The following is a 24,844-nucleotide window of genomic DNA, read 5'->3' as shown; positions in this document are numbered from 1 at the left end:
TTTCTTGTTTTTTTTTTTCTTTTGAAAATGTTTTGCTTCCCATCCAAGAAGTTAGGCCGCACTTAGGCTGTCGATCCACTTTTAATGAATCAGAATAGAGCTGGAAGGGAGCTTGGAGGTCTTCTACCCTCTACTCAAGCTGGAGACCCTATACAATTTGAGACAAATGACTGTCCAGTCTCTTTTTAAAAACCTCCAGTGATGGACTTTGATGAAGGCTAGCCTCTTCTTCTCTTTCCTGTCACCTTTCAGAGAAATTTATTTGTTGTTTGTTGGTTTGTTGGTGTTTGTGAGTCAGTAGGTTAGTTAGCTAGTTAGTTATTTTATTTTTATAGCTACCCATCTTAGCAAACAACTTTGGGTGGTTCTCAATTCAGAAACATATATTACAATTAAAACCTTAAAAACAGTAAAAACTATTAAAACACTAAAACATTAAAACATATGATTCAAGTACATATGAGCAAGATATCTGGCCTGTTAACAATATAGCCAGGAGGTGGAGCCCCTAGCACAGGTAGCACCTGAGTCATGGGCATAGCCAAGCTGTACAGAAAGCTAACACGATTCTGTCCATTCTAATCTCCAGAAGGAGGTTGTTCCACAGAGCAGGGGCTGCTGCAGAAAAAGTTCAACTTCTAGTCCCTGTCAGATGACATTATTTGACTGATGGAATCTGCAGCATTCCCATTCTATTTAATCTAATTGGATAGCTAGAAATATATATTTATATTAGCAATAGACACAATTTACATAGATTACTGCAAAACCTTTGATTCAGTGGTACACAACAAACTACTGCTGAAACTTAGTTCTTATGGCATCTCCGGTCCCCTACACAAGTGGATAGCCAAGTTCCTGTCAAACAGGCAGCAAATGGTCAAAATAGGGAAGACCCTATCAAACCCAGCACCAGTTAATAGTAGTGTCCCCCAAGGCAGTGTCTTAGGATCCACACTCTTTCTGCTTTATATCAACAACCTATGTGATCACATTAAAAGCAGCTGCATCCTCTTCGCCGATGATGTAAAATTATTTAGCACCTCAGACCATGTTGCTGCCTTACAAAGTCACTTAGACCATGTGTCAGAATGGTTGCATAATTGGTAACTCCAAATTTCAACTAACAAATGCTCTGTACTACACATTGGCAAAAAAAAATCAGAACACCAAATACAAGTTAGGCGGAAATGATCTCGTAGATGACCCTCACTCTGTCAAGGACCTAGAACTACTTGATCTAAGCCCCAGAGCTCATTGTAACAGCATTGCCAAAAAAGTTTTAAGAGTTGTTAACCTTATTTTGTGAAGCTTCTTCTCCACTAACATCAAATTGTTAACTAGGGCATACAAAACTTTTGCCAGACCAATTCAGAAATACAGCTCATCTGCCTGGATATCGGACATTAATAAGATTGAGCAGGTCCAGAGATATTTCACGAGAAGAGTACTCCACTCCTCTACTCACAATAGAATCCCTTATGCCACCAGGCTTGAAATTTTGGGCTTGGACAATTTGGAACTGTGCCGCCTGCAGTCTGATCTAAGCATAGTACACAAAATTGTCTGCTACAAACCTGTCAATGACTTCTTCAGCTTCAACCTCAATAATACATGGGAAAACAATCAATACAAACTCAAGGTAAACTGCTCCAAACTCAATTGCAGAAAATACAACTTCAGCAATGGAGTGGTCAATGCCTGGAATGCTTTACTTGACTCAGTTGTTACATCCTCAAACTCTCACAGCTTCAACCTTAAACTGTCTACCATGGACCTCACCCCATTCCTAAGAGGTCCATAAAGGGAGTGTGCATAAGTGCACCAACGGGCCTACCAGGGACGTGTCTTATTGTCCCCATTTATCTGTATTTACTTGCTTTGTTCATGTTTATGTTCATACTTATACTTGCTACCTTGTACATGTTTGACAAATAAATAAAATAAATAAATAAATATTGTTATATTGGATATAGTTATACTGTCTATTCATCTGATTTTCTTTCTCAGATAAAGGAGGAGTTTGTCATTGCATTCTTCTGGGGAATATGAAATGAGTCTTTTGTAATTGTCACTAAAGTGATCATGTTCCTCCAACATTTTCCTATAAGGCTGCTGCCCACTAAATGTTCCTGCTGACTTTAGCTGGGCTAATGGCAAGACCTTGAATGATCCTGCTGGATTATCCTCTTGGCCAGGGGTGTCAAACTCAAGGCCCGTGGGCTGGATCCAGCCTGGAAACAGTCCTCAATGAAATCGAGTTTGACACCCCTGCTCTTGGCATACAGTCCCAGATTCTTCTTAACTCCTGCTTCCCAAGAGGTCCTCTCTCTTGTTATGGTCATCATAACAGGACTTGATGAGGTAAAAGGGTTACCAAAAACAGATTAGGATTCATTGAAAAATAGAATAAAATCAAACTAAAATATGATGGAACACAGTAATAATTAAATAAAATAATAACAAATAAAACAAGTAATTAAATATTTTGCTGTGTTTCATTCTCCATCACCTTAGAACTGAAAGGCCAACAGTAAAATGTTAATAAGTAGTCCCAGCTCTTTCTGATCACCAGACTGGACACATGGAATCAGGCTATTAGCAGTGGTAGGATTTTGCCAGTTCTAGGCGGTTCGGCTGAACCATTTGTTAAATTGCTGGCTCGCCCCACCCCTTGCCCCGCCCCTCCGCACCACTATTTATTGGCCTTGGACCTCGCAGCACATGAACTGTTTGTTAAAAACTTCAATGACAGCTCCCCCCTCAGAATCAAAGTCGGCGGAAGCCATGTTGGGAGGAGAAAAAGTGGGCTCAACCGTCAATTTACAGCATATGTAGTCAACCTTATTAGCAATACAAGAAACAATGCTAAAAATGCAGGAGGTCATGACAACCAATCACGAAGACATTAAGAATGACATGGGAGAAGTAAAGGGAGAGATAAAGGAGGAGATACGAAAGTTAGTCGATAAAATTTATACAATGCAGGAGACAATAATTAAAAACAAACAAAAGATAAAGTCAGTTGAGGCTAAAACAGAACATATGGAAAAAAAGATGAACATAGTAATGAATAAAATGATGGTGAAACATAGGGAACTGGAAGGAGCCATAATAAATTTGGAGATTGAGAAATCGATGGTATATGTCCACTTTCAAAATATCCCAGAAAACAAGGAAGAAAATCTCCCTGCAGTGATGGCTGAGCTACTAGTGGAAATATTGCAACAAGGTAAACAAGAATTGGAAAACAAAATCGATGAGGCATATAGGATCCATCATAGAGTGATGTTTCGATGGCTCATCCCAGAGGGAGTGTTGATAACGTGGCAGGAGAAAAAAATTTGGATTGACAGATTAGAAAAGGCTCAGGAGTTCTATGATCATTATATAAGCGGAGAAGATGAACAAGACAGCAAGGAAGACGAAGGAGAAAGTAAAAGCCAGAAAGATCAGATTTTGGAAGGAAAAATTGTAGAACAAGACACAAGAGACCATAAGGAAGTAGAGCATCAAGTGAGAGAAAGAGCCAGAACCAGAGCACAGACCGAGAACAGACCGAGGAGAGGACTGAGATCAACGGATAAGTAAGAAGATGGAAAATGAAATAAAGATGCTGTCACTAAATATAAACAGCATCAATTCAGCTACTAAACGTAAACAAATACTATCAAGATTACAGAAAGAGAAAATGGATATCGTCTGTGTCCAGGAGGTACATATTAAGGGAAAATATAGTGATCTCATAAAATGTCCTAAATTAGGGGAAGTATTTTCGGCATTGGCACAGAATAAAAAAAGAGGGATTGCTGTATATATAAAAGATTGGTTAAACACTAGGAAAATATTTAGTGATAAAAACGGAGAATTTTAATAATGGAAATAAGTATAAATTATAGGAAAATTCTGCCAGTAACAATTTACGCACCAAGCATAAATCAAGAAAAAAATTATAATAAATTACACAAGAAATTAATGGAATTAGAGGGTGAAAATATTTGTATAATAGGGGACTTCAATGGAGTAGTAGACAATAAATTGGATTATAAGACAGTGAAAGAAAACAAAAATAAAAGACGAAAATTACCAAATGCATTTTTTGAATTGGCAAAAGAGTTTAATCTAAATGATGCATGGAGATAATTAAATATACAGAAAAGACAATACACCTTCTTCTCTCATCCACATAACTCATGGTCCCACATAGACATGGCTTGGATGAATCCAGAATTGATTAATAATCTAGAAGAGATGGATATCATGCAGAACACCTGGGCAGATTATAGTCCCTTAGTATTAAAATGGAAAGGTAGGGGAAAAAAGAAGAGATGGACATTAGATCAAAGAATTGTAAAAGAGAAACGTTATTTACAAATAATGGAGAAGGAATTAAAGATGTTTTTTAAAGAGAATAGGAATGAAGATACTACAATACAAAACCTATGGGACACTGCCAAAGCTTATATGAGGGGGATAACTATTGTGTATATGGCGAGGAGAAACAAAGAGAAGAAGGAACAACGAATATCAACATTGGAGAAGCTGAAAAAATTAGAACTATCACTTCAGAAAGTGCCCCAAAATAGGGAAATCAGAAAGGAAATAGAGTTAATGAAACATAAAATTAATATACTACAACAGGAAAAAAATGATAAGGAATAATTGGCAAAACAAAACTATTTTGAATAAACCAGGGAGATGGCTCGCCCACAAATTTAAAAAAGAAAAATCTAAAAAATTGATACAATATTTATGAGATGAGCAAGGAAATTTGCACCATAGAATTGAGGGGGGAAAATATTATTCAAAACTATTTTCAAATACTGTATAGTCAAGAAAACATTAAAGAAGAAAATACCATAAATTACCTACAGGAGAGGAACTTGCCAAGTATAACAGATGAAGATAGGAAAATGTTGAATGGAGAAATTACATTAACAGAGTTAAGAGAGACAATTAAAAAACAGAAAAATAACAAAACACCAGGGACAGATGGAATTCCGGCGGAAGTATATAAAAAATTTCAGGAAGTTTTGGAATAAATTATGTTGGATATATATAACGAAGTATTAGAGAAAGCCAAAATGCCAAATTCATGGATGGAGGCATACAGTATTAATTCCAAAGGAAAGTACAGACAATCAATTCGTTCAAAACTATAGGCCAATCTCGTTGTTAAATGCTGACTATAAAATTCTGGCAACAATAATAGCAGAAAGACTAAAAAAGATATTAAATAAAATAATTCATTCGGATCAAAACGGGTTTTTACCTAAACAACAAATTAAGAACAATACAAGGATTATCATGAATATTTTAGAATACTATGAGGCTCATCCAGAAAAACAATTGGCAGTAAGAATAATAGATGCACAAAAGGCGTTCAACAACTTGAATTGGCAGTTTTTAATTAATCAATTAATCGGGATGAAATTTGGCAAAAAATTTATAGAAATGATTAAGACAATTTATTCTAAGCAAACTGCAAAAATTATGGTCAATGGGGATCTTACAGAAAAAGTCGATATAAACAAAGGGGTTAGAAAAGGCTGTCCATTGTCCTCCCTCTTATTCATTCTTTCATTGGAAATATTATTGGCACAGGTAAGGGGAAATAAGGAAATAAAAGGGTTAAAAATTAAAAGAGAAGAATACAAAACACAGGCCTTTGCAGACGACATGGCATTTATATTAGAGGACCCTTTGGAAACAGGAGAAAAACTCCTACTAGAAATCGAGAAATTTGGAATAGTAGCAGGCCTGAAAATAAATAAAAACAAAACTAAGATAATTACCAAGAATCTCACACAAGGCCAAAACAAGAAATTAGAGGAAAAACTAGGAATTCAAATTGTCAAAAAAGCAAAGTACCAGGGCATTTGGCTCACGGCAAGAACATCTTCAATAAAGGAAGACAACTACTCAAAATTATTGAAACAAATTCAAAAAGATTTAGAAAATTGGGCAAAACTACAAATTTTTTTGATTGGGAGAATCACCACGATAAAGATCAATATCTTACCTAAAATTTTATATTTGTTCCAAACAGCACCTATAAAATTGGGGAAAACCTTTTTTGACAAATTGAATAAAATTATTAGTAAATTTATATGGCTAGGGAAAAAGCCAAGAATCAAAATTAAAATGTTACAAGATGTCAGAAGTAAGGGTGGCTTTGGCCTTCCAGACTGGGAACTGTACCATCAGGCAGCAGTAATGTCATGGCTCAGGGAATGGATAAATCTAAAGAATGGAAGAATTTTAACAATTGAGAGCCATGACTTGCAGAAAGGTTGGCATGCCTTTAGTTGGGATGGAAAAGACAAAGCCCACAAGTATTTCCAGAGGCATCAAGTGAGGGAAGTACTATTGGAAAGTTGGATGAAAATTAAAAGGAACTTTTATCCAAAGATCCCAAGATGGGTGTCGACAATGGAAGCCTTGGTCTACCCTAATTTAATTGATCTTAATAAAATAGTAACATATAAGGAATTGTTAGATGGATTAGGGAATTTGAAATCTAGACACAAATTATTGGATGAAGGAATTGAAATTGATTGGTGGCCCTATTTACAAATACAAACAAAATATAAAAAAAGATTTAGAAGTATATGGATTCCAAACTGACCAACAAGAAATGGTCAAAATATTAACTGGGACTAATGAGAAAATAATTACCAAAATATATAAATGCCTCCTTCAATTCAAAATGGAGGAGGAAACAGTAAAGGAAACAATGATAATCTGGGTAAAAAACTTTAGGTATAATATTGAATTAGAGTACTGGGAAAAATTATGGGGAACAAATTATAAGATGACGTTGTTGGCCGCCTATAAAGAAAATATTTACAAAATGTTTTATAGGTGGCATTTACTCCCAGTCAGATTGGCCAATATAGCCCCCAAAAATGCACCAAATGGCTGGAAATGCATTCATCAACATAGGACATATTTCCACATGTGGTGGACATGCCCCAAACAAAGGCATATTGGTTAAAAAACCAAAAATGGTTAGAGGAAATGACAGGGGAAAAAATTGCTATGAAATCCAAACTATTTTTATTGGGAATTATAAAAGAGAAGATTAGGAAAGAAATTTATTACCTTATACTTCACATAATTTTATTTTTATTTATTTATTTATTTATTTATTTTATTTCCAATTTATATACCGCCCTTCTCCCTGAGGACTCAGGGCGGTGTACAGCCAGAATTAAGAACATGAAATACAAATATTAAAAAACAATTAAAATATATATAAATTTGGCCCAAAAATTAAAAATCACAAACCAATTAAAACATTTAAAAATTTCTTCTTAAGCCAGCCCGGCTTGCTGGAAAAAGTGGGTTTTAAGGGCACGACGGAAGGCACTGAGGTCTTGGATTCTCCTTATCTCTGGGGGCAACTGATTCCAGAGGGTAGGTGCCCCCACAGAGAAGGCCCTCCCCCTGGGGGCCACCAGCCTACATTGTTTGGCTGATGGCACCCTGAGGAGGCCCTCTCTGTGGGAGCGCACGGGTCGATGGGAGGTCGTCGGTAGCAGCAGGCGGTCTCGAAGATAGCTAGGCCCTATGCCATGGAGCGCTTTAAAGGTGATGACCAACACCTTGAAGCGCACCCGGAAGACCACCGGAAGCCAGTGCAGCTCGCGCAGGAGCGGTGTTACATGGGAACGCCATGCTGCTCCCGTCACTACCCACGCTGCTGTGTTCTGGACCAGTTGGAGCCTCCGGGTGCTCTTCAAGGGGAGCCCCATATAGAGAGCGTTCCAGTAGTCAAGGTGAGAGTTGATGAGGGCATGAGTGACTGTGCACAGGGAATCCCGATCAAGAAAGGGCCGCAACTGGCGAATCAGGCGAACCTGACAAAAGGTCCCCCTGGTTACAGCCGTCAGGTGTTCCTCCAAGGACAGCTGCATATCCAGGAGGACTCCCAGATTGCGAGCCCTCTCTGTGGGGGCCAAAGACTCACCACCAATAGTCAGTGATGGAGTCAACTGACTATATCGGGATGCTGGGAGCCACAGCCACTCAGTCTTGGAAGGGTTGAGCTTGAGCCTGTTCCTCCCCATCCAGATCCGCACAGCCTCCAGGCACTGGGACATCACTTCAAGGGCATCGTTGGGGTGGCCTGGGGTGGAGATGTACAGTTGGGTGTCATCAGCGTACTGGTGGTACTTCACCCCAAAGCCACAGATGATCTCGCCCAGCGGCTTCACATAAATGTTGAACAGAAGGGGCAAGAGGACCGATCCCTGCGGCACTCCACAGATGAGAGGCCTCGAGGTCAACCTCTGCCCCCCTGCCAACAGAAACTGCGACTGGTTGGAAAGAAAGGAGGAGAACCACCGTAACACAGTGCCTCCCACCCCCAACTCTTCCAGCCGGTGCAGCATACCATGGTCGATGGTATCAAAAGCCGCTGAGAGATCTAACAGGACTAGAACAGAGGAGCAACCCCTGTCCCGAGCCCTCCAGAGATCATCAACCAACGCGACCAATGCCGTTTCCGTGCTGTGTCCAGACCTGAAACCTGACTGGAACGGATCTAGATAAGATGTTTCCTCCAGGAATTGTGGAAATTGTCGCGCGACCACACTCTCAACAACCTTCGCCATGAAGCAAAGGTTGGAGACAGGACGGTAGTTGGCCAATATTGCCGGATCCAGGGATGGCTTCTTGAGGAGAGGCCTCACCACTGCCTCTTTCAAGGCAGCGGGGAAGTGACCCTCACTCAATGAAGCATTGATAACACCCTGGAGCCAGCCTCGTGTAACCTCCCGGGAAGCCAGTACCAACCAGGAGGGACATGGGTCCAGTAAACATGTGGCCGCACTAAGTCTCCCCAAAATCCTGTCCATATCATCGGGAGTCACAGCATCAAACTCCTCCCAGGTAACATTCTCAAGACTATTCCTCGTCACCCTGCCCTGATCTACCCAGTCAGAGTCCAAATCCCCCCGGATCTGAGCAATTTTGTCATGCAGGTATTGTCCGAAATCCTCCGCCCTGCCTTCCAAGGGATCCTCCCACACTCCCGGATGGAGCAGGGAGCGGGTCACCCTGAACAGGGCAGCCGGACGATTCCCTGATGACGCAATAGAGGTGGAAAAGTAATTAAACTTTGCCGTCTTTATCACCACTAGGTAGGCCTTAATATGCAACCTTACCAGTATTTGATCAGATTCAGCGAGACTGGCCCTCCAACCGCTCTCCAGGCGTCTTTTCTGGCGCTTCATTTCCCTCAGCTCCTCAGTAAACCAAGGAGCCGCCCGGGATCGGCACCGGGTCAGAAGCCGCAAAGGCACGACTCGGTCCAAGGCCCCACCAGCCGCCCGATCCCAGGCAGCTACCAGGTCCTCGGCCGAGTCATGTGCTAGATCCTCAGGAAATGGCCCAAGCTCCATCTGGAACCTATCAGGATCCATCAGGCGCCTGGGGCGGATCCATCTAATTGGGTCCGCCTCCCTGTGGCGAGGGGTAGCGGTTCGAAGATCCAGGCGAAGGAGTGAGTGGTCAGTCCATGACAAGGGTTCCATGTCTATATCCCCTATAACAAGACCACTCAACCACTTGCCAGAGACAAAAATCAAGTCCAGAGTGTGACCTCCCCTGTGAGAACTAACTGGGTCAGGTCCATGGCCATCATGGAAGCCATGAACTCGCGAGCCACCTCAGACATTTCACCAATGGATGGCAAGTTGAAATCACCCATGACTAAAAGCTTGGGTGTATCTACTGCCACCGTGGCTATCATGTCGAGTAGCTCAGGTAGGGCTGTTGCCACGCGGCAGGTAGCCAGGTACGTAAGCAACAAGCCCATCTGAACCCCATGACCCCACCTCACAAGGAGGGACTCACATCCGGCTATCTGAGGCACAGCAGTCTCCCTCGGACCCAGATTACTCCCACCAGAATTTCATTTGCACAAAATTGGAAACAAAGATTTGCTCCATCAAATACGATGATCATAAAAAAGGTGCTAGAATGTGCAGAAGCAGATAAATTAACAATGGAATTAAAAGACTAAGAGGAAACGATTTATTACGAGACATGGAATAGATCATATAACTGGTTGGAGAAACAATCCAAAATTAATGTATAAATGTATAAACATAAGAGAAGATATTATAGAGGAACAAAATAGTTATTGTGTAATAGATCGGTATAAATTGTAGTGAATATAGAAATTAGTAAGTAATATATAAAATGTATGTATATATAGTTGGTTATAGATATTATCAAAGATGCTGGTATCGGAAAGCTGTAAAAATGTAACAAGGATGTTAAAGATGTAAATGTTGAATAAAAATTATTCAAAAAAGAGACCATAGCTTTAAATTGAGAAGCCAAGAAGCCTCCCAACTGATCGGCTAGAACCGATCCACTCCTTGTAAACCGCTCGGTGGTCATAGATTGACAATTGATGCCAAGCTGCCTGAAAGCAGTTTCCAATGCTCTCGGTGGTGGCAGAGTGCCAAAAAACTGTTTAAACTCTTGCCTTGATGCTTCAAAGGGCCGCCCTACAGCTGATCAGTGGTAAAAGGCAGTGTGGTGGTAGACAAATGCGCTCCAAAAACACATGGGGAGACTGGAACGCTCCAAAAACAAATGGGGAGACCAGTATGATCCAAGAACAAATGGGTAGACCAATATGGCTCTGCAAGCAGTTAAAAGTCTGGTAGACCTACTAGATCCTTTACCTCTGCTAAATCCTAAAGAATTGTTTGGTCAAAAACTCACAGTGACTCTGAGATAATCGAACAGACAATGGCTGAAAGCCAGATCTGCTAGAGATGTTTCTCTCAGGTCAACTGAGTCAAAACTGGGCCTGAGAGAAGGAACAAGGGGCATGGTCAAAAAACTGACTTCCCTTGACGTGAGTGACATTGAGTTGACCACACCTCTACTACCCAGTCACATGGCCATCAAGCCACACCCACTGTCACATGACCATCAAACCATGCCCACAAAATAAGCCACGCCCACAGAACCAGTAGTAAAAAATTTTCGAACCTACCCCTGATGTGACTGGGAAAACCAACTATCACACTTTACACAAAAATAACACAAAAGCTACACAACTGACTCACACACAATGCAAAAGCAGCTGGACTTCACACAAAATGGCCCCTGCAACAAGCAGGAACCTCTCAGAGTCACAGAGAGCTCATCAGGCCTAGCTATCTTCGAGACCGCCTGCTGCTACCAACGACCTCCCATCGTCCCATGCGCTCCCACAGAGAGGGCCTCCTCAGGGTGCCATCAGCCAATCAATGCAGGCTGGTGACCCCCAGGGGGAGGGCCTTCTCTGTGGGGGCACCTACCCTCTGGAATCAGTTGCCCCCAGAGATAAGGAGAATCCAAGACCTTAGCACCTTCCGCCGTGCCCTTAAAACCCACTTTTTTCAGCAAGCCGGGCTGGCTTAAGAAGAAATTTTAAATGTTTTAATTGGTTTGTATTTTTAATTTTGGGCCAAATTTATATATATTTTAATTGTTTTTAATATTTGTATTTCATGTTTTTTAATTCTGGCTGTACACCGCCCTGAGTCCTCAGGGAGAAGGGCGATATATAAATTTAAAATAAAATAAAATAAATAAAATAAAAAACAAACTATCACACTTTACACAAAAATACCAGTTCGGGCAATAGGTAGTAAAAAAATGCTTTAAAAAGTGAACGGCTTACGGTGAAATGTTCTACAATAAAAGAAGACAATTATGATAAATTAATACAACAAATTCATAAAGAGATATTTGGGCCAAATTATAGTTATCCTTAATAGGTAGAATAGTCATTATAAAGATGAATGTATTACCTAAATTATTATATCTTTTTCAATTGATACCAATTAAACTAGGGAAATCGTTTTTTTAATATTTAAATAGAATGATAGGTAAATTTATTTGGCTGGGGGGAAGAGCCTGAATAAAACATAAACTTCTGCAGGACTACAGAATGAAAGGAGGATTCAGCTTACCTGATTAGGAATTATATTATCAGGCAGCTGCAATAACTTGATTAAAAGATTGGATTCAATTAAGAAATAAGAGAATATTAATATTGGAAGGCCATGACCTCCAATTGGGATGGCATGCATTCCTTTGGGAAGGGAAAATTAAGACACATACATACTTCCAGAGACATCTAATCCGAAATGCTTTGATCGATATTTGGATTATTATAAAGAAAAATCATTATATGAAAGTTCCAGTTTGGATATCAACAATGGAGGTCATAATCTATCCCAATGTATTGGATTTAAATAAAATACTAAGATATTCGTACCTATTAGATGAAATTGGAAATTTAAAGTCAGAACAGGATCTAATAAAACAAGGAATAAAAATTGATTGGTGGCCATACTTACAGATCAAAACAAAATATAAAAAATATAAGGAACAATTTGGCATATACAGGGGCCAATTGGAATTTGATAAAATATTATTAGGATCCAGGGAAAAAATTATCACAAAAATATATAATTTTTTGTTGAAATTTAAAATGGAAGAGGAAACCGTGAAAGAAACAATGATTAGTTGGGCAAAAAAGTTTGGACATAATATTCATTTGGATCAATGGGATAGATTATGGGAGAGAAATTACAAACTAACAATGTCAGCTGTTTATAAAGAAAATCTTTACAAAATGTTCTACCGATGGCATTTGCCACCAGTGAGATTGGCCAGGATGTTCTCAAATAGGTCTCTGAATTGTTAGAGGTGTGGATATAAACAAGGGACATTCTACCACATGTGGTGGACTTGTCCTAAGATTAGGAAATTTTGGGATAAGATTAAAAAATGGCTGGATGAAATAACAGGGCAGAAGATAGAAAAAAAGCCGGAATTGTTTCTCCTGGGTATTCTGGAAGGGGAAATGCAGAAAAGTATACAATATATCATATTACACATACTAACAGCAAGTAGAATTGTGATAGCACAAAATTGGAAACAATCAGACACCCCTCCAGATCAAATCATAATAAAAAAAAATATACGAATGTGCAGAGATGGACAGATTATTTAGGGAAATGAAGGAGAGGGAGGATACCGAGTACTATTTAATATGGATTAAATAGTATTCCTGGTTGGAGAATAAACATAAAACTTAAAGGATGTTTTTGTTATGAAATTGAATTGTAAATAGAAGTCAAGATAATTTAGATAAAGATGTAATTTTAAGATAAAGATATTTAGAAGTAGAATTTGTGTAAAGAGGTTAAATAGGCTAGAGATATTGATGCAAAAAAGTTGTTATTAGTATTGAAATTTTGATATGTTTGTTTTTGGTTGTTTATATTTTTTGGTTTGTGTGTGTGTGTGTGTGTGTGTTTCTTGCTTTTTTTTGTGTATTATGTTTCTTTTTGTACTGTGTATTTTAATCGTTGGAAATTTAATAAATATTTTTTTTAAAAAAACCGTAAAAAAAAGTTCCGATGATCGTGCGGCACAGCTGATTGTCACAGCTGATTGTTGGAACCTTTTTTTTAAAAAAAAATTATTACCTATTGCCTGAACCGGTAGTAAAAAAATGCTAAAAAAAAGTTTTAAAAAAGTTCCAAGGATCAGCTGTGCCGCGCAATCCTCAGAACTTTTTAAAAACTTTTTAAAGCATTTTTTTACTACTGGTTCGAGAGAACCAGTAGCATTTTCACCTCCGATTCTGGCAAACACCCCAAACTGATAGCATTTAACCCCTGATATGAACCCATTAATATTTTTTGCCCCCTTTTCTATATATATAGTTTGGCCATATGGGTGACTTACATGATGATCAAGAGTTTACTCAGGTTTCTATTCAGCTGTTATTGTCAGGCTGATTGATTTTTCAAAAGTTCTTCTCTCCGTTCAAGGACCAGTAGCTTTTATGCAGCTCTTGCTAAATGGAAAATCTCCTGGTCTGAAGGGCTTTCTAGGGAAATGATGTGAAACATTTGCAAATTTCCTAGATCCTAGATTTTTGGAGGCATGTCATAAATCTTTTATAAATGGCAAATGGACATCATTATGGAGATGTATATAAGGTTGTTTTAAAAGTCAGATAAGGATCCCAATTGTGCTAATTTCAGGCCTATTTCATTAATATGCATATTAAATGCATATTAATATCTTAACTACTACATAATTGATAGGCTACTAAGCACATACATACATAGCATACTACATACATACATATATACATACATACATACATGAAAGTAACAAAATGAAATTGAGTGTAAAGAAAAATAAGGATTTACACTTAGGAAAGAAAAAACAAATCTACCTGTACAGATTAAGTGAAACCTGACTCAATAGCAGTAACTGTGAGAAGGATATTGGAGTCCTACTGGACAACCACTTAAATATGCAGCAGCAGCCAGAAAAGTAAATACAATCCTAGATTACATTAACAGAGGGATAGAATCAAGATAACATGAAGTACTAGTACCACTTTATAGAGCCTTAGTAATACCATACTTAGAATACTGCATCCAGTTTTGTTCATCATATTATTAAAAAAGATGTGGAATAGAGAAGAGAGCAACAAAGGTGATTGTGGGGCTGGAGGCTAAAACATATGAAGAACGGTTGCATGAATTGGATATGTCTAGTCTAGTGAAAAGGACCGGGGGGTGACATGATAACAGTGTTCCAATATCTAAGGACTGCCAGAAAGAAGAGGGGGTCAACCTATTTTCCAAAGCACCAGAAGGCAAGACAAACAAATGGATGGAAGCTAATCAAGGAGAGGAGCAACCTAAAAATGTCCTAACAGTGAGAATAATTAACCAGTGGAATGGCCTGCCTTGAGAAGATGTGGATGTTCCATCATAGGCTTTTAAGAGGAGACTAAACAGCCACTTGTCTGGAATAGTATAGGGACTCCTGCTGCCCTAACCAACTCACTCACACACACATACACATAACTGTGGTCTAGTGGGTTTATTAATATTCCCCAGCAATTCCCTTCACCAAAAACCTTGAACTGTCTGAATCGAGTCCAGCCATGAGCAAACCAAGGTTAGCCCAAAAGTCCACAAGGCACTTGAAAGTTGCTTAAACAAAATAACTTCACCAGACAAACTTAAATCCACCAGGCAAAACACAAGAGAGCTCATGGGGCAAGAAAAGTTCAGAGCCTCCAAGGCACGATTCAATTCCAAACATGGTATCAATCCAGAGTGAACTAGGAATCATGATGACCAAACACACAGCTAGAAAACAAAGAAGTTGTTCCCAGCAACTCCTCCATTTGTCTGCTGTGATAAATAGCCAGCTTCCAGTGCAGCCCATTAAGATGGGTGGGGCCTTCTTCTCTCTAATAGTCTGGCTGACCTTCTCTGCTCTTGTCTTTTCTCTGTCCTATGTGTTCTGGGATCAGGTGTAGAAGGCAGTTTCTCCTTCTCTTCACTGGCCATCTGCCATTGTAAGCTTTCCCCAGATGCAACCTCAGCCAACTCCCCCACCAGCCAGCCATTCAGCGCCATCAATCAACTCAGTTCCTGATGTGCCAGGAATTGGCTCATCCTCCCCTGAGATGACAGCTGATGAGGTATCTGGGGAATCATGCAAAGGAGAGATCATATCTGCTTGAGCAGGGGGTTGGACTAGAAGACCTCTAAGGTCCCTTCCAACTCTGTTATTTTGTTACATTGAATAGTGAGGTTTCAGAACACATAATTCACCCCTTCCAGTAGGCGTACATCAATAATGGTCAAGAATCAGGCAATCTATTTCTATTGATTGATATGTGAGCTATGGTCCAGAATTGGATAAACTGTGCTGTGTTACTATTTGAGAGCCAGAAGTAGTATTTGATTTGCTTCAGATTAAATTCTTAAAACAGGTGATAGATAGTTTAGTTTAGTTTTATTTGATTTGTATACCGCCCTACTCCTGAAGGACTCAGGGCGGTGAACAGCCACAGGATAAAAAACATAAATACAAAATTTAAAACTGAATAAAATCGAATTAAACAATTTGGCCGAAGACAGATTTAAAACACCCCAATAAATTAAAAACGAATTAAAATTTACGTTTTAAAAAGGGGAAAAAGGGAAACAGTTAGGCCAGGCCAGCCTGATGGAATAAAAAGGTCTTGAGAGCACGGCGGAAGGTGCGTAGATCCAGGATCCTCCGTATCTCTGGGGGGAGCTCATTCCAGATAGTAGGTGCCCCCACAGAGAAGGGTCTCCCCCTGGGGGCCACCAGTTGACATTGTTTGGCCGACAGCACCCGGAGGAGCCCCTCTCTATGAGAGTGTACCGGCTGGTGGGAGGCTACTGGTGGCAGCAGGCGGTCCCATCAGTAACCAGGTCCTAAGCCATGGAGTGCTCTAAAGGTGGTAACCAAGACCTTGAAGCGCACATGGAAGACCACCGGGAGCCAGTGCAGCTTGCGCAGGAGAGGTGTTACATGGGAACGCCATGTTGCTCCTATAACCACCCGCACGGCCGCACTCTGCGCCAGTTGGAGCCTCTGGGTGCTCCTCAAGGGGAGCCCCATGTAGAGAGCATTGCAGTAGTCCAGGCGGGAAGTGACGAGGGCATGAGTGACCATGCGTAAGGAATCCCGATCCAGAAAGGGACGCAACTGGCGAATCAGGCGAACCTGATGAAAAATCCTCCCGGTCACGGCCGTCAAGTGCTCTTCTAAAGACAGCCATGAATCCAGGAGGACGCCCAAGTTGAGAGCCCTCTCCGTGGGGGCCAGCGATTCGCCCCCAATAGTCAGTGATGGCATCAACTGACTATATCGGGATGTCGGAAACCACAACCACTCGGTCTTGGATGGGTTGAGCCTGAGCCTGTTTCTCCCCATCCAGATCCACACGGCCTCCAGTCACCGGGACATCACTTCAAGGGCATCGTTGGGGTGGTCCGAGGTGGAGATGTACAGCTGAGTGTCATCAGCATACTGATGGTACTTCACCTCGAAACCACGGATGATCTCGCCCAGAGGTTTTACATAAATGTTGAACAGAAGGGGCGAGAGGACCGACCCTTGTGGCACCCCACAATGAGGCGCCTCGGGGTCGACCTCTGCCCCCCCTGCCAACACAGACTGCAACCGGTCGGAGAGAAAGAGGAGAACCACTGCAACACAGTGCCTCCCACCCCTAACTCTTCCAACCGGTGCAGCATGATACCATGGTCAATGGTATCAAAAGCCACTGAGAGATCTAATAGGACAGAGGAGCAACCTCTGTCCCGAGCCCTCCAGAGATCATCAACCAATGCGATCAATGCCGTTTCTGTGCTGTACCCAGGCCTGAAGCCTGACTGGAATGCATCCAGATACACTGTTTCATCCAGGTGCTGGGGGAGCTGTCGCGCAACCACACTCTCAACAACCTTCGCCACAAAGCGAAGGTTGGAGACCGGACGATAATTAAACAACACTGCTGGGTCCAGGGAAGGCTTCTTGAGAAGAGACCTCACCACTGCCTCTTTCAAGGTGGCGGGGAAGTCACCCTCACTCAATGAAGCATTTATAATCCCCTGGAGCCAGCCTCGCATCACCTCCCAAGAAGCCAGCACTAATCAGGAGGGACACGAGTCCAACAAACATGTGGTCGCATTCAGTCTACCCAGAATCCTGTCCATGTCGTCAGGAGTCACAGGATCAAACTCATCCCAGATAACATTCTCAAGACCTGCCTCAGTCCTCCCCCCTGAAACTACCCAGTTGGAGTCCAGACCTTCCCGAATCTGAGTGATTTTGTCATGCAGATACTGTACAAAGTCCTCGGCTCTACCCTCCAAGGGGTCCTCCCACACTCCCTAGTGGAGCAAGGAACGGGTCACCCTAAACAGGGCGGCCAGGCGGTTCTCTGATGATGCAATAAGAGCAGCAAAATAATTATACTTTGCTGCTTTTATCGCCACTAGTAATTCTTAATATGAGATCTTACCAGTGTTTGGTCGGATTCAGAAAGACTGGCCCTCCAACTGCTCTCCAGGCGTCTTTTCCGGCGCTTCATTTTCCTCAGCTCCTCAGTAAACCAAGGGGCCAAGTGAGACCGGAGCCGGGTCAGAGGCCGCAAAGACACGACCTGATCCAAAGCTCCAGCGGCCGCCCTGTCCCAGGCGGCCACTAGGTCTCCAGTCAGGGCATGAGCCAGAACCTCAGGGAATGGCCCAAGCTCCATCTGGAACCTATCAGGCTCCATCAGGCACCTGGGGCGGAACCATCTTACCGGCTCCGCCTCCCTGCGGCGAGGTGCAGAGGTTCGAAGGTCAAGGTGAAGGAGAGAGTGATCAGACCATGACAAGGGCTCAATGACTATGTCCCCTATCTCGAGATCACTCAACCACTGTCCAGAGACAAAAACCAAGTCCAGCGTGTTTCCCCCCATGTGGGTAGGGCCATGAATTAGTTGGGTCAGGTCCATAGCTGTCATGGAAGCCATGAATTCCTGAGCCACCTCAGACATCTCACCCACGGATGGCAAGTTAAAATCCCCCATGACCATAAGCCCGGGGGTGTCAATTGCCACCATGGCTATAATGTTGAGTAGCTCATGCAGGGCTGCTGCCATGTGGCAGGGAGCCAGGTACGTGATCAGCAAACCCATCTGTACCCCATGACCCCACTTCACAAGGAGGGACTCACATCCAGCAGTCTGAGGGACAGTGGGGTCCCTTGGCCTGAGACCTTCTTTAATGACAACCGCCACCCCCCGCCCCTCCCTTGTGACCTCGGCTGATGGAATGCACGGAAGCCTGGTGGGCACATTTCAATGAGGGGGACCCCCCCTCCTGGCCCAACCAGGTCTCCGTAATACCCGCCAGGTCCGCTCCCCCCTCCTGAACGAGATCACAAATGAGGGGGGCTTTATTTACAACAGACCTGGCATTGCACAATATCAGCCGAAAGCCCAGGCCCTGAGGATCTTTGCAACCTGGGGAACGAGTAGAGCATTGGGGGCCGGAGCGTGCCACCGCTCAGAGACAGCGGGTGCGCGTTCCCACAACACGATATGGACCCCTGCTCCCGCCATGCCTGCCCCTCCCACCCACAGTACTGATGGCAAAAACATTTTCTGGATAAGCTCTAACCCCCTCCTCGACCCCGGAATCCCCACCCCCCATGCCGCGCCTCGCAACCGGACCTGGCCCTCTCCTAGGTGGGTTATCCCCCATACCCACAGCCCTAATTCTAATCTGACCCTCCCCCTCCCTGGAGCCCCTTAAAAGTTTAGCTAAAAATTTATGTAAAAAATCCCTCAACCCCCTCTTTGCTGCATGCCACTGCTATAGATACCTGTGGATAGATACTGCTATCCACAATTCAATAAATTGAAAATTAATATTTCAAATCCTGCAACATAATTATTTAAAATCAAATGATTTCAGTTTCTTTTGATTTACAATGTGGCACTCAGTAAGGCTGCCCCTTTCACCCTTAATATTTAATTTGATCCTTGAACCTTTGGCCACCTTTCTAAAGCAAGAGACACGAGCTGTCTTACTTTGGCCATGGAGTAGATATAAATTATTTCTATATGCTCTGATATTTTAAAATTTTTGGGCAGTACTCTATCTCTCTAGCTTATTTTATAAAGGAAGTGCATAATTTTTGAATATATTCTGCTTATAATAGGTAGTCTAAGTATTATGCAATGACAGCTTTCAGAATTTCTACTGATTTCAAATTTAATTTGGTCTTCCAAGTTCACATCAGAGGCAGTATTTTCAATTAAAGCACATTTTTACAGCTCAGTATGGGACCAATACTTACTGGCTTCAAAGGCACCTGAGATACTCTCTTATAGGCAGAATCCATGAGAAAAATAAAACCCACATTGTATCATGAGCATCTTTGGAATACTAAAAATGCTCCCCAAATCAAGGCTAGGACTAAAACTTTCATAGTGATAAAAGGGGTAATCCCAGGACTGCTTTATAAATTCATCATTGGAACCCATAAACCTGTAATTTTAATACCACTAATTGGATTCAGTAGGAAGGAATCATGGAGAAGGCTAAGATAGTGGGAACAACTGTCAGCTCAAAACAAAGATAGGCTTCAGGGAAAGAGCCTCAGATTTCTCCTAGCCAAAGATATGGTGGAGGATGTGCATTGACCTCCCAAAGGAAAAGCATTGCAGAATGTTGGCAAATTTTGAGGTGAAGACTGGTAGTGGGCAGAAGAAATGACCTTGAGGAAGAGGAAGAAGTTACCAGGAGAATGGTCAGATAAAAGAAATTTGATTCCAGCAGAATGAGAAACTATCTCAGAAAAGATCCTACCTAGTTCTCACAAGAATAATGGGAAGGAGGATGTAAACACTTTCAAGCTTGCAAGACTCACTTACTATAACCCTATAGTAAAAATGGTATTGCCCTGCATGCCTACAGTTTCTTAGTTTGGTCTATCTTGAAAAGTTCACAACCACTAAAGAAAAACACTCACATCAAATGCAAGTTTGATTCAGGACCTCTTCAGAAGAAGACATGGCAGCCTAGGAGGATAGGAAAAGTGGAAAAAATACTGAGAGTTCAGGAGAAATTGGGGTTATTATTTCAAATTAGGAGTCAACCCTGTACCAAAGATCAGATACAACATTCCCAAGCCAATGAGTAACTGCACCCAACTGCTTCAGGTAGGAGCAGAGCAAGTACCAAACCACACAGAACCTCACAAAGCAGAAGCCAAGTGCTTGATCTCAATGAATGCTATCTGGAACTAATCCTTGAAAAAGGAAGAGAAGCAACACAGTACCATGCTGGTCAAACCCAAGTTCCAGAGCTGGGCAAAAAGGATAGCATGATCAATGTCATCAAAAACGTCTGATCAGCCAACATGAGCAAGAAGGAATACATCTGAAGTTATCCAAGAACCCAGTGAATACCATCTACACCCAATACCCTGGTCTGAATCCTGTCTAAAAGGGATCCAGGTAATATATTTCATCCAGAGAACTTTGAGTTCTCTGTATCACTATATACTGTAAGCCACAATAAATTAGAAAGGACCATGAGAGGACCATGTGGCAAGCAGGAAGACAAGACACACGCAAGCTTTATTGTCAAGAAATTATTTACTTCATACATAATAAGGGAGAAGCCCATGATAGAAAGGGCCTCACACTGGAAAAACTGTCCAGACTGGATGAGTCAAGCAATGGCCAAATGAATGAAATAAATTTATGACTACTGGCAGAATACTTCTTGCTTTTTTGCTTAATTTAGATCTACCATTGGATAAGTAGGATAAAAATAATGCATTTCAACAAAAGCAGCACACAACCCTATGGGATTGGCACTTTAACATCTCTGCTCCGTTTCTTAATATTTAACTTATTTTATTCTTGTTTTTTTACCTGGCTTACTGATATATTATATTTAAACTGGTTTTTAAGCTTTTATGATTTGAACTGTACAGTATCCAGAGTCACAATGTGAAGGAGATAATGTGAATGAGATGGGTAGTAATTAAATTTGATAAATAAATAAATGAATGAATAAATGAATGAATGAATTGCTACATTTAATAGATATTGCCATGGCTATTGATAAATTGACATGTTCTTCAGTCAGCTGATTTGTTATAACCAGACTCATTTTATTATTCATCAAAATATTTATTCATCAAAATTATATGACCCCCTTCTTATGAAAGAGTGACTCTGGGTGGTGTACAGTCAAACCATAAAACAGTAATATACAAAACAATTATAATCCAAACTTTATGAACAACTGAAGGCGCATTAGACCATTATGAATGAACAAGAAGAAAAAATATATTTAGGAAGGGTTTTTTTATATCCACAAGGTTCTTCCTCCAGACTAGAAAAGTGAAATGCAAACTTAAAATATGACTACTGTTTCTCTATCTTTTACACACATTTTGGACTGAGGAATGTTGATGTAGCTTTGCTAAAAAGATGAAACGGAAGACTGGAAGAAGAGGTTTTCAGAGTGGTCACCTCTGCAGTTCCTTAAAAGTCTAAATAAGCAATGTAAACTTCCTATTTGAAGTGCCTTAATCAGCTTTTCCTGTTCTTGTCACTGGAGGGCAACAGAAAGCAGCAGGAGACAAGTAACAGCAATAAACACACAGCAGGATGACAGTATGCCCAACCCATTAACCTCTCTAGAATGATAGTCTAACAGGTAGAGATGGAGGCCAGTATTAATTATCTTTAAAATCCTATATAATTTTGCACTCATTTGCTCATTCAAGAGCACATTTATGTCCCAAAAGCTTATATATCTCATATATTTAAAGGGATTCTTACAGGTATCTCTATTCTTCAGCAGCATTTGAGAATGCAGGAATCACCTTAGGCCTTAGAATGGATACAGCATCATGATACAGGCCCTATCTCTGACAGTACCTGCTCCTTAGAGATGATGTTGCCATTTTTAATTACTCCATGTAATTTCTGCTTCCACAGAAATCAGATATACTATAGCCAAACTGCAAAAAATTCTGCTGTAAATTGACAGTAAATTGATTTATTGATTACATGTTATCAAATTATTTTTCATCTAGTAGCAACTTCAAAGATTCATTTTCTCCATGATGATCTTTCCCTATCCTGGCCTTTTAGCTTGTCTAACACTGGGTTCATGGCTTCTGTAAATGAATCTACCTTAAAACTGTTCTTCTAATGTCTTGAAACATGGCCAGGATTCATAATTCTGTCCTGTCCTCCCTGTATTCTTGCAAAAGAGGCAGTCCCTTACTTTAGCAAGTTGGGGCTGGGGGAGTCCAGCAATGGGGAATATTGGGAGTGCCATTGCTAAGCAATATGATTATGTTACATCATGTTTTATGAACATATTGCTTAGTAATGGAAATTCCAGTCAGAATTGTAGTTGTAGCTGTAGAATCTACAACAAATTTATATTTTTGGACAGCCAAATGTAATGAAATCATAACAACAATAAGAAAACAAAAACAGAGAGTCATTTTTACAGTATATTTCTGATCAAAAACAAGCAGTTTCAAAGGAGGAGAATTCAATCTTTCCCTCTGGAAAATGTGCAGAAGAGCAGTCTCCAGGTGGGTCTAGGACAGGGGTGTCAAACTCACGTCATCACAGCGGCATCACGTGACACACCAGGACTTTTTTCCCCTTTGCTAAACTGGGCAGGGCTAGCATGTGATGCATGTGGCCCACAGGCCGCGAGTTTGACACCCCTGGTGTATGACGTTTATGCCCACTTTGGCCCCAGCCATCCACCTCAGGTGATTCACAGCCAGCTTTCCTTCTCTGATGGCCCTCCCCCAGCAATTCTCCATGGCCAATAGGACCCTGGCTCTCTGCCCCTAGCCCTTTGCCCTGGCACATTCCCCCAGGCACCATTTGACCTGGGCCTTTTGCTTCATTGGACAAGAAGCCACCAGCCAATCAGCAGCAGATGGCAACAAGTAATTGGCAGCAGACTATGGGAGAGCCACTTGGTGGCCGTGGGGGAGGACTAGAACAATGCCAGGCAACTGGCGCTGATGGATTGCAGACACAATTGCCGGGGCCGTGGGTGGGCATCACACAACTGGCAGCAGTGGTGACATGCAAAAGCAATTTTGGGGGCCATAGTGGAGCACATCGGGCAACTTGCTGTGGCATGCAGTTGTGATTGCAGAAGTTTTAGATTCAGCTAAGGGGAGGAGAGATCAGATGCTGGTGGAACCTCAAGTTGATCACAGAGAAAGATACTTTGACAGATCTGGGGAAGCAGTATCAAGGTGATTTTTAACTGCAAGTGCTTCAGTAGGCACAAAGTGCAGAAGAAATTGTGTGGGTTTTAGATTCAGTTCTAGCTTTGTCTTCTGGAGACAAAGTTAGGAGAGCTTTCCTATCATTAAAATGGGACAAGCCATTGCTGCTGCATTTGGGAAGCCATGTGGCTTCCGTGTTGCTGAGGGAGAGCAAAGCCTGAGTCAGGTAGGTCTGGCTTCAGCCTAATTTGCTACCCAGGGGCTCTCTAAATCACAGCAAAGTTACCATTGCCAGTTGCCAGATGTGCCACCTAGCCCTCACAATTACCTCTGCGCACTGCCACGAGTTGCCTGGTGCGCCCCCCCCATGGCCCCCACAATCGCTTTTACATGCCACCACCACCATCCTTTACCCAGCATGCCCCCCCACAGTCCCTGTGAAAGCTTCTACATGCCATCGCCAGTTGCCTGGCATATCATCCATAGTCCCTGCGATTGGAACTGCACATCGATACTGCTGCCCTTGCAATTACATCTCCATCCTGCCACCTTCACCAGTTGTTTGGTGCCCCACCACGGCTCCCAGGATCCCTTCTGCATGCTGCTGCTGCCACCAGTCCTCTTCTGTGAAGTTTTAGGATGAGCCCAATGAGAACTCCGCTCGCCTGGCCTCCCGATGTCGAGGCGAGGCTGGGCATCACGTATCAAGGCAAGAGGCCAAGGCAGGTGAGGAGAGTGGATGGCCAAGGCTCGGGCAGGTGAGAAAAGGAGTGGCTGGGAGGGGAGGGGCAACCGGCAAGGGAGCCCAGCCAGTGGTGGGATCAGCCAGTTCGCTGAACTCTACAAAAAGTTAGCTACTGGTTCTATTGAACCAGTGCAAACCAGCTGAGTCCCACTACTGATCAAAAGCCACCAGAAGTTTAAGAACAGAGAGGATAGATGCACTACCCCCATCTGCCTCTTACCAGAGATCATCAACTAGTGCAACCAATACCATTTCTGTCCCATAACTGGGCCTTAAATTTTACCGAAAGGAATCTAGTCTCCATTTCATCCAGGATCTTCTGGAGCTGTAGTGCAACCACCGTGAAGCACAACTGGATGAAAATTGTTCATTAAGTTTGGATCTAATGATAGCTTCTTAAAGAGGGATGAACCATGACCTCCTTAAAGGATTTTG

At 41.9% G+C, this 24,844-nt stretch overlaps 1 long non-coding RNA gene across 1 annotated transcript in view; it reads right to left on the bottom strand.

Moving 5' to 3' along the window:
* Positions 1-24,844, bottom strand: part of LOC117671475 (uncharacterized) — a 48,527-nt gene that overhangs the window by 23,222 nt on the left and 461 nt on the right. The gene's annotated exons all lie outside the window — the stretch shown is intronic.

This window comes from Pantherophis guttatus, chromosome 1, assembly GCF_059756535.1.
Source record: "Pantherophis guttatus breed Tessera chromosome 1, ASM5975653v1, whole genome shotgun sequence".
Classification (NCBI taxonomy): domain Eukaryota; kingdom Metazoa; phylum Chordata; class Lepidosauria; order Squamata; family Colubridae; genus Pantherophis; species Pantherophis guttatus.
Note: the sequence above shows the minus strand (reverse complement) of the source record. Positions and strands in the feature narration are given on the sequence as shown.